This window comes from Oncorhynchus masou, chromosome 1 (assembly GCF_036934945.1).
Source record: "Oncorhynchus masou masou isolate Uvic2021 chromosome 1, UVic_Omas_1.1, whole genome shotgun sequence".
NCBI lineage: Eukaryota > Metazoa > Chordata > Actinopteri > Salmoniformes > Salmonidae > Oncorhynchus > Oncorhynchus masou.
The window spans coordinates 37,545,735-37,563,143 of NC_088212.1; positions in this window are offsets into that span (position 1 = coordinate 37,545,735).

Consider the following 17,409-nt stretch of genomic DNA (forward strand, 5'->3'; position numbering starts at 1 on the left):
TTCTCTTCCCTCTTCTTTTCCCGCCTCTTCTCTACCCTCCTCTTCTCTTCCCTCCTCTTCTCTTCCCTCTTCTTTTCACTCCTCTTCTCTTCCCTCTTCTCTTGCCTCCTCTTCTCTTCTCTTTTCTTTTCCCTCCTCTTCTCTTCCCTCATCTTCTCTTCCCTCCTCTCTTCTCTACCTCTTCTCTTCTCTTCCCTCCTCTTCTCTTCCCTCTTCTCTACATCTTCTCTTCCCTCCTCTTCTCTTCCCTCTTCTTTTCCATCCTCTTCTCTTCCCTCCTCTTCTCTTCCCTCTTCTTTTCCCGCCGCTTCTCTACCCTCCTCTTCTCTTCCCTCCTCTTCTCTTCCCTCTTCTTTTCTCTCCTCTTCTCTTCCCTCCTCTTCTCTTCACTCTTCTCTTCCCTCCTCTTCTCTTCCCTCTTCTTTTCCCTCCTCTTCTCTTCCCTCCTCTTCTCTTCCCTTTTCTTTTCCCTCCTCTTCTCTTCCCTCATCTTCTCTTCCCTCCTCTCTTCTCTACCTCTTCTCTTCTCTTCCCTTCTCTTCTCTTCCCTCTTCTCTACATCTTCTCTTCCCTCCTCTTCTCTTCCCTCTTCTTTTCCATCCTCTTCTCTTCCCTCCTCTTCTCTTCCCTCTTCTTTTCCTGCCGCTTCTCTACCCTCCTCTTCTCTTCCCTCCTCTTCTCTTCCCTCTTCTTTTCTCTCCTCTTCTCTTCCCTCCTCTTCTCTTCACTCTTCTCTTCCCTCCTCTTCTCTTCCCTCTTCTCTACCCTCCTCTTCTCTTCCCTCTTCTTTTCCCGCCTCTTCTCTACCCTCCTCTTCTCTTCCCTCCTCTTCTCTTCCCTCTTCTTTTCCCTCCTCTTCTCTTCCCTCTTCTTTTCCCTCCTCTTCTCTTCCCTCCTCTTCTCTTCCCTTTTCTTTTCCCTCCTCTTCTCTTCCCTCATCTTCTCTTCCCTCCTCTCTTCTCTACCTCTTCTCTTCTCTTCCCTCCTCTTCTCTTCCCTCTTCTCTTCTCTTCCCTCCTCTTCTCTTCCCTCTTCTTTTCCCTCCTCTTCTCTTCCCTCTTCTTTTCCCGCCTCTTCTCTACCCTCCTCTTCTCTTCCCTTTTCTCCCCCCCCTCTTCTCTTCCCTCCACTTCTCTTCCCTTTTCTTTTCCCTCCTCTTCTCTTCCCTCCTCTTCTCTTCCCTTTTCTTCCCCCCCCCTCTTCTCTTCCCTCCTCTTCTCTTCCCTTTTCTTTTCCCCCCTCTTCTCTTCCCTCCACTTCTCTTCCCTTTTCTTTTCCCTCCTCTTCTCTTCCCTCATTTTATCTTCCCTCCTCTCTTCTCTACCTCTTCTCTTCTCTTCCCTCCTCTTTTCTTCCCTCCTCTTCTCTTCCATCCCCTTCTCTTCCCTCCCCTTCTCTTCCCTCCTCTTCTCTTCCCTCCTCTTCTCTTCCCTCCTCTTCTCATCCCTTCTCATCTCGTCACGTCCAAAGACCTTCAAAATGTGATGTCTAGTGTTGTTGTCTAAATAACAACCTTATTATATTAGAAATACTTTATTAATCCCAGAGGAGACATTTGATTGTCAATTTCAGTATGTATACTGTCATGTGTACGTACCTCATTTTCTCTCCCCCCTCCTCTTCCCTTCTTTTCTCCTTACTTCCAAAGATCTCCAAATCGTGTTGACTATTGCCAACTAATGGGGTGAGGTTAACCAAACAGTTGAAAACCTTGTCAGCCTCCTACGAATAGTTGGACTGACAGCATAGTAGGCAGCCAGTCGAAGGCCCAGCTAAATATTTTCCCCCTGCACTCAATAAAAATACTAAAATGGAATTATGCAATTGGAGACCGAGGGCATGGAACAAAGAAGTGCCAACAAAAAATATTCGAGGTCTGTTCAAGCTTATTCTGACATTGAAATGATGTGTCAAATTGATCTAAATTCATTTCTGGTTTTGTATTTGAGCACATTTTTATTACCTCACCGCTGGTCAATTCAAGATTTCTGAAATCCTTATAGGTCTCTGTGAAAGTATGACTTATGCCAGGCTTTTGTTGAATTTAGTCCTGTGTCACTCATGTCTGCATGGGGTTGGTTGCACTGTCACTGCCCAGTACATCGGCCTGAACCCCCCCAACACACGCACACACACACACACACACACACACACACACACACACACACACACACACACACACGCGCGCACACACACACACACACACACACACACACACACACACACACACACACACACACACACACACACACACACACACACACACACACACACACACACACACACACACACACACACACACACACACACACACACACACACACACACACACACACACACACACACACACACACAGTTATTTTAGACCTGAGATAGCGGTGCTGCTTTATATTTTCTGTTGCACCTCAGGACACCAGTACTGTTGAAACCTATCTGTTCTCAGACCACCATGGCCACAACTCCTCCCCTCTCCTCTCCTCTTCTCTCCTCCCTACCGTCCTCGGCAGCCATTGTTATACATAAAAATGTGTTCTCAGTCAGCGTAGCTGGTATAATAACAGTAAAAGACAAGCTTACAGTTTAAACCTCCCTCTCACTAGACCAGAGCTTCGTTGCAAGCTAATCTCTATCATACCCATTCTGTTCTGTAGGCCAGAGAGTCAGAGTATTTTTCTTCTCTATGTCCTGTTAGCTGACTGGCTGCATCTTTTTCCAACTTCAGCAGAGAGATAGCATGAGGTAAAGGAGGGGAGCTGCTCTGCTCTATTAATCATATAGTAGACTGGGCTTCCCCAGACAGTGTGTGCTTGTGCATGTACACTTGTGTGTATATGCTAGTCTGAGTGCTGCCAAAATATCTGTATATATGTGTATGTACTGTATCTCTCTGTGTGTGTGTGTGTGTGTGTGTGTGTGTGTGTGTGTGTGTGTGTGTGTGTGTGTGTGTGTGTGTGTGTGTGTGTGTGTGTGTGTGTGTGTGTGTGTTCAAAGAGACCGGCGCACACACGGGCTCCAACCAAACCCATAGTCTATTCATCAAAGTCAGAGCCTGCTGGCTGAAATGCCACCAGTGCTGGAGGAGACTGGGGGAGGCTGGGGAGGCTGGAGGAGACTGGAGGAGACTGGGGGAGGCTGGGGAGCCTGGGGAGGCTGGGGGAGGCTGGGGAGGCTGGGAGAAGACCATTGGGAGGCTGGGGAGGCTGGGGGAAGACCATTGGGAGGCAGGGGAAGGTCGGAGGGAGGCAGGGAGAGGCTGGGGGGAGGCAGGGAGAGGCTGGAGGGAGGCAGGGAGAGGCTGGAGGGAGGCAGGGAGAGGCTGGGGGAGGCAGTAGGGAGGCAGGGAGAGGCTGGGGGAGGCAGGGAGAGGCTGGGGGAGGCAGGGAGAGGCTGGAGGGAGGCAGGGGGAGGCTGGAGGGAGGCAGGGAGAGGCTGGGGGAGGCAGGGAGAGGCTGGAGGGAGGCAGGGAGAGGCTGGGGAGGCAGCGGGGAGGCAGGGAGGGCTGGGGGAGGCAGGGAGAGGCTGGAGGGAGGCAGGGAGATGCTGGGGGAGGCAGGGAGAGGCTGGAGGGAGGCAGGGAGAGGCTGGGGGGAGGCAGGGAGAGGCTGGAGGGAGGCAGGGAGAGGCTGGGGGAGGCAGGGAGAGGCTGGGAGAAGACAGGGAGAGGCTGGGGGGAGACAGGGAGAGGCTGGGGGGAGGCAGGGAGAGACTGGGAGAAGACAGGGAGAGGATGGAAGGAGGCAGGGAGAGGCTGGGGGGAGGAAAGGAGAGGCTGGGGGGAGGCAGGGAGAGGCTGGAGGGAGGCAGGGAGAGGCTGGGGGAGGCAGGGAGATGCTGGAGGGAGGCAGGGAGAGGCTGGGGGGAGGCAGCGGGGAGGCAGGGAGAGGCTGGGGGGGGGGGGCAGCGGGGAGGCAGGGCGAAGCCTGGTGGAGGATGGGAGGACAGAGCAGGCTACTGGCTGGCTCTTTTGTGTCCCTGCCTGACAAGGGACCAGAAGCTGCTACATCATCCCCGACCGATTGAGTGTATATAAATATGTTGGTCAGATCTGGACTTCGTCAAAGTCTAGAGATGCCTATCTGCTGCCAGGCTTGAATGCTCTGAAAATGTATTCATGCAGGGGAAGGCATGTAAAAAGATGTGTGTCCTTGTTTGTAGATGTTTGGCTAAACTGTGTGTCTGTTTGCGTGTGTACAGGTGCACATGTGTGTGTGTGTACATTTAAGGCAACCTGAGCACATGTTAGTTATTCACAAACAGTTAGAAGGACGACAATAAACCAGCAATTACGTTAAATATTTAACTACCGGCTGTTGCCTGATGTTGAGGACTACACTGTTGGGTCTTTAGACCGTCCAGTGATGCATTACCTCCTCTTCCACCTCCTCGTTCACCTCCTCCTCCTCCTCGTCCACCTCCTCCTCTTCCTCTTCCTCCTCCTCGTCCACCTCCTCATCCACCTCCTCGTCCACATCCTCCTCCTCCTCCTCATCCACTTCCTCGTCCACCTCCTCCTCCTCCTCCTCCTCCTCCTCGTCCACCTCCTCCTCCTCCTCTTCCTCCTTCTCGTCCACCTCCTCCTCCTCATCCACCTCCTCCTCCACATCCTCCTCCTCATACACTTCCTCGTTCACCTCCTCCTCCTCATCCACCACCACCTCCTCCTCCTCCTCCTCCTCGTCCACCTCCTCCTCCTCCTCCTCCTCGTCCACCTCCTCCTCGTCTACCTTCTCCTCCTCCTCCTCCTCCTCGTCTACCTCCACCTCCTCCTCCTCCTCCTCGCCCACCTCCTCCTCCTCGTCTACCTCCTCCTCCTCCTCATTCACCTCCTCCTCATCCACCTCCTCACCCACCTCCTCCTCCTCATCCACCTCCTCGTCCACCTCCTCCTCCTCCTCGTCCACCTCCTCCTCCTCGTCCACCTCCTTCACCTCCTCATCCACCTCCTCGTCCTCCTCGTCCAACCCCTCGTCCACCTCCTCCTCCTCGTCCAACTCCTCCTCGTCCACCTCCTCCTCCTCGTCCAACTCCTCCTCGTCCACTTCCTCCTCCTCCTCGTACATCTCCTCCTCCGCCTTGTCCACCTCCTCCTCGTCCACTTCCTCCTCCTCCACTTCCTTCTCGTCAATAACTGACCATTAAATATTATATCCATCCTTTTAGGGGTTCTGGTCCATATAACAGCAGACACAAAGCATTCCTTAGCACATTGATATTAATATAGCCACTCTGAGACAGACTGTAGACTCTCTAGGCATTTATCTACCTAGAGAAGATCAGTACCCATCGGCTGATGTAAAAAGGGCTTTATAAATACATTTTATTGAAAATTTTATTGATAACACAATTACATGAAACATTCACACAAACACATACACACACGTACACACAGACAAAACACACACACACACACAAATAGAGTTGAGTGGGGATGGATCAGAGAGCGCAGCTAGTCCACAATCTCAATGTCACAGAGTAGCATCTTCCTCTTGCGGAGGGGGACTGGAGAGTCCGCTACTCTGTCAGCAGCCTGTGTCTCATCGCAGGTAGGAACAAGGCCCTTCTCTCTGGGAAGAGAAGAGCCCACCTCCAGGTCCCTTTGGTCCACTGGATCCTACTGCTGAGTGACATGGGCTGCGCCACGGCTGAGGTCTGAGCTCTGAGTAGGACAGCCTATTGATAAAAGCCCAAGTGTGGGCTCCCATACCCATATCCCCCCTACTTCCATTTCCACTCTCCTCTGCCCCCCAGATCCCTGTCCCTTAGCCTGTCTCAGTGTCACACCCTGACCTTGGAGAGCCTTTTTATGTCTCTATTTTGGTTTGGTCAGGATGTGATTTGGGTGGACATTCTATGTTCTTTATTTCTTTGTTTCTGGCGAGTGTGGTTCCCAATCAGAGGCAGCTGTCTATCGTTGTCTTTGATTGAGGATCATACTTAGGCAGCCCTTTCCCCTCCTTCTGTGTGGGATCTTGTCTTTGTTTGTGTGCAGGTAGTTTGCACAACGAAGCTGTTCGGTCGTTGTATTCTTTATTGTGTTGTCTTTTCTAAAGTTTCACTTGGTTAATAAATGATGTGGAACTCAAGGTACGTTGCGCCTTGGTCCGGTAATTTCCACGACGACGTCCGTGACACGCAGATTTATAGAGGTGCCACCATACCATTGGTAGCCAACGACATTCAGATCTAACATATGTTTTTTTCCTTTACATCTCACTGAAACGTTGGCTTGTGTCAACTTCAACACTTATTATACAGCAACAGCTGATATAGCTTTGATCCCTGTCTGATAAGGCAACAAGTGATCACAGACAGATCATTTAAACATACAGTGCTTTACAAAAGGATTCAGTTTCCTTGGATTTCTTACCATTACATTGTGTTACAAAGTGGGTTCAAAAAATGTATCTACACAAAAAAAAAATATTTTATTTTTTATTTTTACCCCCTTTTTCATTTTATCCAATTGTTAGTAGTTACTGTCTTGTCTCATCGCTGCAATTCCCGTACGGACTCGGGAGAGACGAAGGTCGATAGTCATGCTTCCTCCGAAACACAAAACAACCAAGCCGCACTGCTTCTTAACACAGCGCGCATCCAACCCGGAAGCCAGCCGCACCAATGTGTCGGAGTGAACGCCGTGCAACTGGCAACCTTGGTTAGCGAGCACTGCGCGAGGCCCACCACAGGAGACACTAGCGCGTGATGAGACAAGGATACCAATTGTGCGCCGCCCCATGGGCCTCCTGGGCTCAAACCCAGAGTCTCTGGTGGCACAGCTAACACTGCGATGCAGTGCCTTAGACCACTGCACTACCCTCAAGGCCTTTTTAAATTTTAAATTTGAATTTTTAAATTGAATTACTCTGTTTAATAGGGAGTGGCAGGTAGCCCCGTGAATTACTCTGTTTAATAGGGAGTGGCAGGTAGCCCCGTAGATAAAGTGTTGAGGGCAGTAACAGCCACATTGTAACATCCCTGAGCAGTTTCATTCCTGAGCTGCAGCTCAGTTCAGAAGGATGTCTATCGTTCATGTGTCTGTGTGGTTTAATATAAAATCCACAGCATAATTATTAACTTGACCATGCTTAAAGAGATATTCAGTGTCTGATTTGTTATTGTTACCCATCCACCAATCACTGCCCTTCATTATGAGGAGTTCCAAAAGCTCCCTGGTCTTTGTAGTTGAGTCTGTGCTTAAAATTCAATACTTGACTGAGGGACCTTACAGATGTTTTATGTATGGGGGACAGAGGAACGGTTAGTCATTCAAAAATCATGCCAACCTGCATTATTTTGCACAGAGTGAGTCCATGTAACTTATTATGTAATTTGTTAAGCCAAATGGTACACCTGAACTAATTTATGCTTTCCTAAAAAAGAACAGGCTGAATACTTATGCAACAACAATATTTCAGTTAGGATTGTTTTTTTCTCATAGAAAATATACATACTTTTTCTTCCACTGACATTACCACATATTCTGTGTAGATTGTGGACAAAACATGAGAATTAAATTTTGAATCCCACTTTGTAAATCCAAGGGGTCTGAATAGTTTTGCAAGCCATATGTGTCTTCAACATTCATCCTGGTGTCCCTCATCCCCCTCTTAGCTAGTGGGACTCATACAGAGTGACTGCAGTTGCAATGTTAGAAGAGACATGAGATGCCACAACAAAGTGGCTAAACAGGGGCACATCTGTGATGATAGATGAGTGCTTCTGAAATGGCACCCTTGTTCCCTTTTGTAGGGCCCTATGCACTATATAGGGAATAGGGTGCCATTTGGGACGCGGTGAATGTCAGAAGTGACATGGGAAGCCACAACAGGGTGGCTAAATAGACAGGGCCCATCTATGATAATTGTTAGATTTTCAAATAGATTGGGAGGGGAACATCTGTCTGATAAACATTTGTTTAATTAACTATCTGTCTAATGAGCATCTGTCTGTGTTGGCTGATGGAGGGACAGCAGAATGGCAGCTCTGTCTGTCCTACCAGGGGACAGGGTAAGGGTCGGGGTAATGAGCCCAGCTAGTGGTGACAGATTGCTGGCCAGGGCGTCAGACTCCAGACCCAGTCTTGGATGTGTGAAGGACGCCTGTACACTCCACACCACTGGACAGACTGACAGATAGGCGTAACCTGACACTACCTGAATACTTAGGTAATGATGGCCAATGCCAAACTGAAACAGTTAGGTGGAATGGGAAAAACAGATTCATCTTCAGATCCTTCTGGCTTTTTCGCTAATAAAATATACAGTGACCTCCAAAAGTATTGGGAAAGTGACACATTTACTGTTCTTTTGGCTCTGTACTCCGGCACTTTGGACATTAAATTATACAATGACTATGATGTTAAAGTGTAGACTGTCAACTTTAAATTGAGTGTATTTTTGTATCAGGTGAACCGTTTAGAAATGTGTACATTTCCCCCCCATTTTAGGGGACTAAAAGTATTGGGACAAATTGAGTTTAGTATTGTGTTCCATATTCCTACCCAGCAATGATTGCATCAAGCTTATGACTCGGCAAACTAGTTGGATGCATTTGATGTTTGTTTTGGTTGTGTTTCTGATCATTTTCTGCCCAATAGAAATGAATGGGAAATGTGTCATTTTGAAGTCAGTTTTATTGTAAATAAGAATAGAATATGTTTCTAAACACTTCTACATTCATGTGGATGCTACCATGATTATAGATAATCCTGAATGAATCATGAATAATGATGAGTGAGAACGTTACAGACCTACAAATATCATACCCCTCGAAAAATGCTACCCTCCCATGTTATTGTAATGGTGAGAGGTTAGCACGTTTTTGGGATATGATATAAAATGCTAACCTCCCATGTTATTGTAATGGTGAGAGGTTAGCACGTTTTTGGGATATGATATAAAATGCTAACCTCCCATGTTATTGTAATGGTGAGAGGTTAGCACGTTTTTGGGATATGATATAAAATGCTAACCTCCCATGTTATTGTAATGGTGAGAGGTTAGCACGTTTTTGGGATATGATATAAAATGCTAACCTCCCATGTTATTGTAATGGTGAGAGGTTAGCACGTTTTTGGGGTATGATATAAAATGCTAACCTCCCATGTTATTGTAATGGTGAGAGGTTAGCACGTTTTTGGGGTATGATATAAAATGCTAACCTCCCATGTTATTGTAATGGTGAGAGGTTAGCACGTCTTGGGGGTATGATATAAAATGCTAACCTCCCATGTTATTGTAATGGTGAGAGGTTAGCACGTCTAGGGGGTATGATATAAAATGCTAACCACCCATGTTATTGTAATGGTGAGAGGTTAGCATGTCTTGGGGGTATGATATAAAATGCTAACCTGCCATGTTATTGTAATGGTGAGAGGTTAGCACGTCTTGGGGGTATGATATAAAATGCTAACCTCCCATGTTATTGTAATGGTGAGAGGTTAGCACGTCTTGGGGGTATGATATAAAATGCTAACCTGCCATGTTATTGTAATGGTGAGAGGTTAGCACGTCTTGGGGGTATGATATAAAATGCTAACCTGCCATGTTATTGTAATGGTGAGAGGTTAGCACGTCTTGGGGGTATGATATAAAATGCTAACCTCCCATGTTATTGTAATGGTGAGAGGTTAGCACGTTTTTGGGGTATGATATTTCGGTATGATACTTTCACGATTAATTCAGGACTATCCATAATCACGGTAACATCCAAGTTAATGTAGAAGTGTTCTATTCTTATTTGCGATAAAAGTGACCCCAAAATGACACAATACATGATTTACCATTCATTTCTATTGAGCACAAAATAATCAGAAATACAACCAAAACAAACAGCTAATGCATCCAACAAGTTTGTTAAATCATACGCTTGATGTCATCATTGCATGTTAGGAATATTAGACACATTTTTGACTACTTGAATACACTTCTAAGTGAATTTGTCCCAATACTTCCGTAAAATGGGGGGACTACGTACAAGAAGTTCTGTCTTTTCTAAACGGTTCACCCAATATGGATGAAAATACCACTACATTAAAGCTGACAGCCTGTACTTGATCGTAATAGTCATTGTGTCATTTCAAATCCAAAGTAGTGGAATACAGAGCTAAAACAACAGAAAATGTGTCACTGTCCCAATACTTTTGGAGCTCGCTGTAATTTCAGAAGGATATCAAAAACATAAAGGATGTCAGAAGAAAATGTTTTGATGTAGAACAATGTTTTTGTTGTACAGTGATGAAGATACCAAGACGGTAGCCTTTAGAGCGCCTCTGAATGTGAGCTGACGTGGGAATCCATCATATTTTGTTTTTGAAGATGTTTTGTTTTTTTCTGCGCTCTTCATCTATCTATTTCAAATGGGTTTCTTATTGGCTAGTGGAACGCAGTTGCTATTGGATACCAGGCGGGGGTGTCTGTTTTTATCAAAGGAGTTGTTGACAATGTCTTGATGTTTTTCTCGTATTAGGAGACAGCAGGAGTGAAGACAAATCTAAAAATGAACATTGGTTGTTTCAAACACATTGCAGGGGTCGAAAAAGATGATAGTGAATATGTAAGAACTACCTGTTTGTGGGGTGTCAAACAAACCCTGGGAAATGTCCAATGGTGTGTTTATATTCTATCTAACATATTTAGCTGGGTAATTGGAATGATACAAAGCACCAGTGACAAGTGACAACTGATCGACTAGCCCCTGTGGTTGTCCCAGATGGTTCAATACCCAGACGACTCAATCCCTCTCCTCTCAACATAAAGAGACACTGTTGCTACCCTATAATGTATCAAATAATAACAGGAAGTCATATTGCTTGGCCAAATATGGACCTGTGGGCCTACCATTGGGCAAAGCTTGTTTTAATATTTGAGTTGTATGATTGAAAAATGTCTCCATTTGAATTCATATTCTGAAAATGTAAACATTTATTAATGAAAGGAACAGCTGTTGGCTAAATTGCAAAGCTTGGCTGATTTTGAACTAATTTACTGAACTCCATGAGCTCCCCTGCTGCTAACTGGTGCTCGGAGTTAATGAGTAATGTAGCAGTGAACTATCGCCATCTACTGTGTCAGTTGCATCATTGAAGGTGTAGTGATGTGGATCATATTTCACAAGCAGTTCTAAACGTGACCACATGATGGCAGTGCTCTGCTGTGTGAGACCTCAGATGACCAGCCTCATGTCCAGAATGCAGGTCTGCCTGTCAGCCAGCCAGCCAGTCTGCCAGTCAGCCAGCCAGCCAGTCTGCCAGTCTGCCAGTCAGCCAGCCAGTCAGCCAGCCCCCCATCAATCCATCCATCTAGCTGGGGCCACATCAGCACTCTGTCAGGAAGTAGCAACATAAACTCCCTCTATGATACTCATCTCTGTCCTCTTCTCCAAACACGCACATGAACTAACAAACAGCAGGCCAACTCTGACTCATTCTTTTCTGTTTAAACTCAATTGAATAAACCTGGCCTGGCTGTTTCCGTCTCTCCTTTTAGTACTGCCCATGGCCCCACCATCCACTATCTGCTCCATTGATCTGACTGACTGGTTGGTGGGGGATGTGCAACGTTGTGACTGTCTGTGACGCACTTCTTTCTCTATCACATACACACACGAGTTCATGTACACAGAGCACACATTGGTCCTCTTCCACACAGGCCTTGAGTCACGTATGTGGCCAGACGGACTAACGCACGCTACTCCCACTCCTCTCTTCTCCGTCTCCCAACGGCCCCAAGCAGCCCTGAACGGGAGATCTTCTGATACATGGAGGAGGGGAGGGGAGGAGAGGGGAGGAAGGAGGAGGATAGTGGACAACAAAGCTGTTCTCTGTGTATCTGTCCAAAACACGCACACACAGATTCTTAGAATTCGCTGCAGAGTCTATGCATATGGTATGACATATTTCTATGCTAATATGTGCAGTGCTCTGTATGTGACTTGTGTAATGAGAAAAATATATATTTGTACCAGCCTCATCAATTCATGTGATACATTTCCAATCCCACAGTTTTATATGTGACTTGATTTGACATGCCGTCAATTGTAATATCTGAGTCGTTTCCCCTCCATAGCGTTCCTCCCTTCATCTGAAGTGCCATTGACTGCATCGACTGCCCCCCCCCAGCCCCTCCCCACCCCTACGCACACACCAGTCCCCCCTCACCTGTCATACTGTCTGTCACACAGACCAAGCAGACGCTATCGATGCCTTCACGCTTTGACGCTTGGCCTCGAACTCAGCAGCAAAGGGCTCAGAATCCAATTTAAACAAATGTTGCTCTTTGAAACCGAATCCCATTTGGTATTCTTCAAAAAATAGAATAGAAGAAAACTTCTAGCTCCAGGCTCATGTATTCAAGCACATGGACCTGACTGTGAACCTGGCATCTGCCTTGTACCAGTGGTGTAGCATATATGAGAGGAAGATTTGATGAATGACTCTGTGCCAGAATCTAATTTTCGAACAAATATATCACCTCTCGGATTTGAACAGTGTTTATGAGTGCCAACATGATTGATGATTGCATCAAACCAGGACTGACAGTGAAATAATAACACAATATGCACCCTGGATTACAACATTTCCTCCCTGGAAGTGCTCTTTGTGATATAGTTATCCTTGGCATTATTAGAGGAGATGAAATCATGACCACTCATCATGAAAGCGATTGCAGCCAGAGAAATATAATCATTGGAATTGGAGAGGAACAAGAAATAGGGTAGATCTGTCCTACTTTTGTACCTACTGTCTTCCTCCTCTGAGTTTACTCCCAGTCAGACAAAAGTAGAGCATAGATTCTCTGCTGAAAAGTGAAAAGCCCTTGCTTTCATGTTCGACAGCCAGGGAGAAGAAAAGCAAAGGAGAATATGAGGGATGAGAGGAAGAGGGTTAGACGTAACAGGGTAAAGGTCAATCCAGGACACCCCCATTAGTATACGTTGGGTTTCGTATGGTATGTATTCATTTGTGGATGTCCATCCACTTCGTATGATCTACTACGAATTGCAATTCGTACAATATGTTACGCTTTGTAAAACATATGATATGTTACAAATTCCAATTTGTTGTGGCTAACATGAGCTAGGTGGCTAACGCTAACGTTAGCTAGGTGACTAACATTAGCTAGGCTAGGGGTTAAGTTTAGGAGTTAGAGGTTAGAGGAAGGGTTAGCTTACACGCTAAGTAGTTGCAAAGTAGCAACACATGTGTAAGTAGTTGCAAAGTAGCTAATTGGCTCAAATTCTAAAGTTGTCCGTGAAGAGATTCAAACACGCAGTCTTTGCTTTGCTAGACTTTCTCATTATACATTCTGTCTTATGTTACCATATCAAACATAACATATCATACTAATTTTGGTACCCAGATTTACATTTACTATGTTACGTCTAGTCTATGATACCAGGTTGGGGGGGAAGGTGAATGAGTGATTATTCACCTAAAATGGAGTGGTGCGGGGGATTTACCCTGAAAAGTGGACAGCCTTCATGTTCAAGTTCAACAGGCAGAAAGAGACCAAAAAGAGGGGAAGGAGAGGAGAGGGGAACATGAATGACTGCGGACTCACCCAAAATGGAGGCGGAGTAGGGATGGAGAGAGGGATAGGGGGAGTGGGGGATGGGCTAAAAACCTGTTCCTGTTTGTGAGACCTCGCTCCAATTATGGCCTAGGTAATTAGTGTCAACGCTCAACGCTAACTCGCTTGGAAGCATGCCACTTGGTTCAGCTTCTTTTCCCTCCCTCCCTCCTTCCGTCCCTCCTTGCCTTGGCGCTCCCATTCGATTGCTGCTCCGTGTCTTGACAGCTCATAAGGCAGACAGTATATCAAAGAGAGGCTCTGCCACTGTAGCCCTTGAGCAAGCATCTTTTCTCAAATTGCTTCAGAAGTGAAAAAAAGAAGAGAAACCAGAAAAGAAGCGTTGTTCAGAACAGAAGTACAGATACTGTATCTGGAATTCTGCAGGATGTGAAGAGGGAAGGAGGGAGAGAGGGAGGGAGGAAAGAGGGGAGAGGAAAGAGGGATGGTAGGAGTGAGGGAGTGTGTGGGAATGGCAAAGGAGGACAGCGGGGGGGAGGGGAGGGGTGGAAAGGGGGATCTCCTGGGGTGTCAGGTTGAGCCTCTGAAAGCCAAGGTAAAAGATGTGAGGGGCGCCGTGACTCCCCAGAGGAATTAGAGGAGCACAGAGAGAGATCAGCACATAGACATATGTCACTGCGTCCTGGAATTGGAGACGCTGTCTGTATTTACACACACACGTACGCACGCTCGCTTTCCACTCACACACGCACACACACAGACACAGCACACAGAGCCCTTCCCTGGCTTAGAACAGACCTGAACAGAATAGAATGCTGTGACATCAAACTCCTCTAACTCCCTTCAATTCAAATTCCATCCGTGCCTGCTATTCAGCTCAGAAGCACTGCAAGATGCTGCATAAATTAAGCAGCTGGGAGATGGAGAGTCAGAGTGTACCCCACTCCCCCCTCCCTGTTACCACTCCGACTACTAGTGACACAAAATAAGCCCTTCTGACTGACACCCGGAGCTTGGGCAGATCTTCAAGTTCTCTTAACGTTCATTAAAGTCCACCTGGAGCCTCTCTGCTAGTCCGCTTCAACTCCCTCTTTGCTTTCTGCTGTCTGGGCAAGGTGTGTACTCTAAATATTTATTAGCTGTACATAAACTCAGTGAGCTGAATAACAACATTTGTCTCTCTCTCTCTGATGTGTTGGCGGCTGTGTGGGTGTCGATCATCATGGTGGTGAAGACGTGGCCGGGGTTGTTTGAGGTCCGAGGGAGTGTGTGTGTCAATTACAGCTCCACTGATTACAGCACTTACCATCTCACCCTCATGGTGTCATTATACCACCACTACACTACCGCTTTTCTCTCCTTCCCTCTCTTGACTCTCTTGAAAGCGAGAGAATGGCTGCTTTAAAACTGAAATAGTGAGGAGAGGTGAGGAGGGGTAAGGAGGGTGAGGAGGAGTGAGGATGGGTGAGGAGAGGTGAGGAGGGGTGAGGAGGGTTGAGGAGGAGTGAGGAGGGTGAGGGGGAGTGAGGAGGGGGGAGGAGGGGTGAGGAGAGGTGATGAGGGTGAGGAGGAGTGAGGAGGAGTGAGGAGGGGTGAGGAGGGTGAGGAGGAGTGAGGAGGGGTGAGGAGAGGTGAGGAGGGGTAAGGAGGGTGAGGAGGAGTGAGGAGGGGTGAGGAGAGGTAAGGAGGAGTGAGGAGGGGTGAGGAGAGGTGAGGAGGGTGAGGAGGAGTGAGGAGGGGTGAGGAGGGGTGAGGAGGAGTGAGGAGGGTGAGGAGAGGTGAGGAGGTGAGGAGGAGTGAGGAGGGGTGATGAGAGGTGAGGTGGGTGAGGAGGAGTGAGGAGGGGTGAGGAGGGGTGAGGAGGAGTGAGGAGGGGTGAGGAGGGTGAGGAGAGGTGAGGTGGGTGAGGAGAGGTGAGGTGGGTGAGGAGGAGTGAGGAGGGGTGAGGAGGGGTGAGGAGGGGTGAGAAGAGGTGAGGAGGGGTAAGGAGGACTGAGGAGGGGTGAGGAGGGGTGAGTGGGGTTGGACAGGATTTGTGCTAACATTTCAGAACATTTCGGTTTTACCCGTTTTCCGCCGGCTGTTTCACTTCCAAACTGTGTCCTCATTGTTCTATCAACGACAATGACATCATCCCCAGCAGCCCCTGCTTTGTCACATGACCCTGACTCCTTCTCCTTCTCAGGAAGTGATGCAGCAGCTGAGCAGTGATTGGTGGCTGGCTGGCTGCGGGCCGAATGAGAGGGGACATTGCTCTCGTGGGAAAGGCCAAGCGGGTTCACTCCCTCCAAGATGCCTCGAGTGGGACGAATTCATAGCACTTTAGAACGCAAACACGGTCAGCACATAAGAATGAAACCAGCATCCCTGAAATGGAACACTGTCACATCGGCAGCTTGACTCTTTATAGCTGGTGTGCATCCCAAATGGCACCCTATTCCCAATATAGTGCTCTACTTTTGACCAGAGCCCTATGGGAGTGGAGCCTCTACGCCGCCTGGAGTTTGAAATTGAGGCCAAAACTTCACTTTCTGCTCTTGAACTGAACTACAGTAGGCTACCAGTTCAGGCAGTGCCAGACCCTTCGTTCTAAATCTAGGGATCATATTAAATCTTGTCATTAGACTTTGTTCCAAGGAAAACAACACGAGAGGTCTACTTTTACCAAAGCCTGTCAGGGCAGCAAGGGTGAACTATGAGGCTTAAAGAAAGGACGCTGTCATTCAAGATGGCCTACATCCTCTGCCTTTGACTGAATGATGATGCATTGATAGTGGTTCAGTTCTAATTCACTGAAGGTCTTTGAGCGGATCCTGTACTAAAGGTTATGTTTAACTAACAACGTTATCTAGGATTGCAGCCAGGTAACGATGTTGTTAGCAAGAGTGCTGCTGTCCTGATGTTGAACTGTGTGATGGTGGCAAAGTTTGAAGTTCTGAAGTTTGATGCTGTTGAAGTTATTTTGTATTGAGGTAGTATCAGTGGTGTATCAGTGGTGTTTTGTGTTGAGGTAGTGTTGTATCAGTGGTGTTTTGTGTTGAGGTAGTGTTGTATCAGTGGTGCTTTGTATTGAGTTAGTGTTGTATCAGTGGTGTTTTGTACTGTGGAAGTGTTGTATCAGTGGTGTTTTGTGTTGAGGTAGTGTTGTATCAGTGGTGCTTTTTATTGAACTGGTGTTGTATCAGTGGTGCTTTGTGTTGAAATAGTGTTGTGTCAGTGCTGTTTTGTATTGAGGTATTGTTGTATCAGTGGTGTTTTGTATTGAGGTGGTGTTGTATCAGTGGTGTCTTGTATTGAGGTAGTGTTGTATCAGTGGTGTTTTGTATTGAGGTAGTGTTGTATCAGTGGTGTTTTGTATTGAGGTAGTGTTGTATTGTTGGTGTCTTGTATTGAGGTGGTGTTGTATCAGTGGTGTTTTGTATTTATGTAGCGTTTGATCAGTGCTGTTTTGTATTGAGGTAGTGTTTGATCAGTGCTGTTTTGTATTGAGGTAGTGTTGTATCAGTGGTGTTTTGTATTTAGGTAGTGTTGTATCAGTGGTGTTTTGTATTTAGGTAGTGTTATATCAGTGCTGTTTTGTATTGAGGTAGTGTTGTATCAGTGGTGTTGTATCAGTGGTGTTTTGTATTTAGGTAGTGTTGTATCAGTGGTGTTTTGTATTGTGGTGGTGTTGTATCAGTGGTGTTTTGTGTTTAGGTAGTGTTGTATCAATGGTGCTTTTTATTGAACTGGTGTTGTATCAGTGGTGTTTTGTGTTGAAATAGTGTTGTGTCAGTGCTGTTTTGTATTGAGGTATTGTTGTATCAGTGGTGTTTTGTATTTAGGTAGTGTTGTATCAGTGGTGTCTTGTATTGAGGTGGTGTTGTATCAGTGGTGTTTT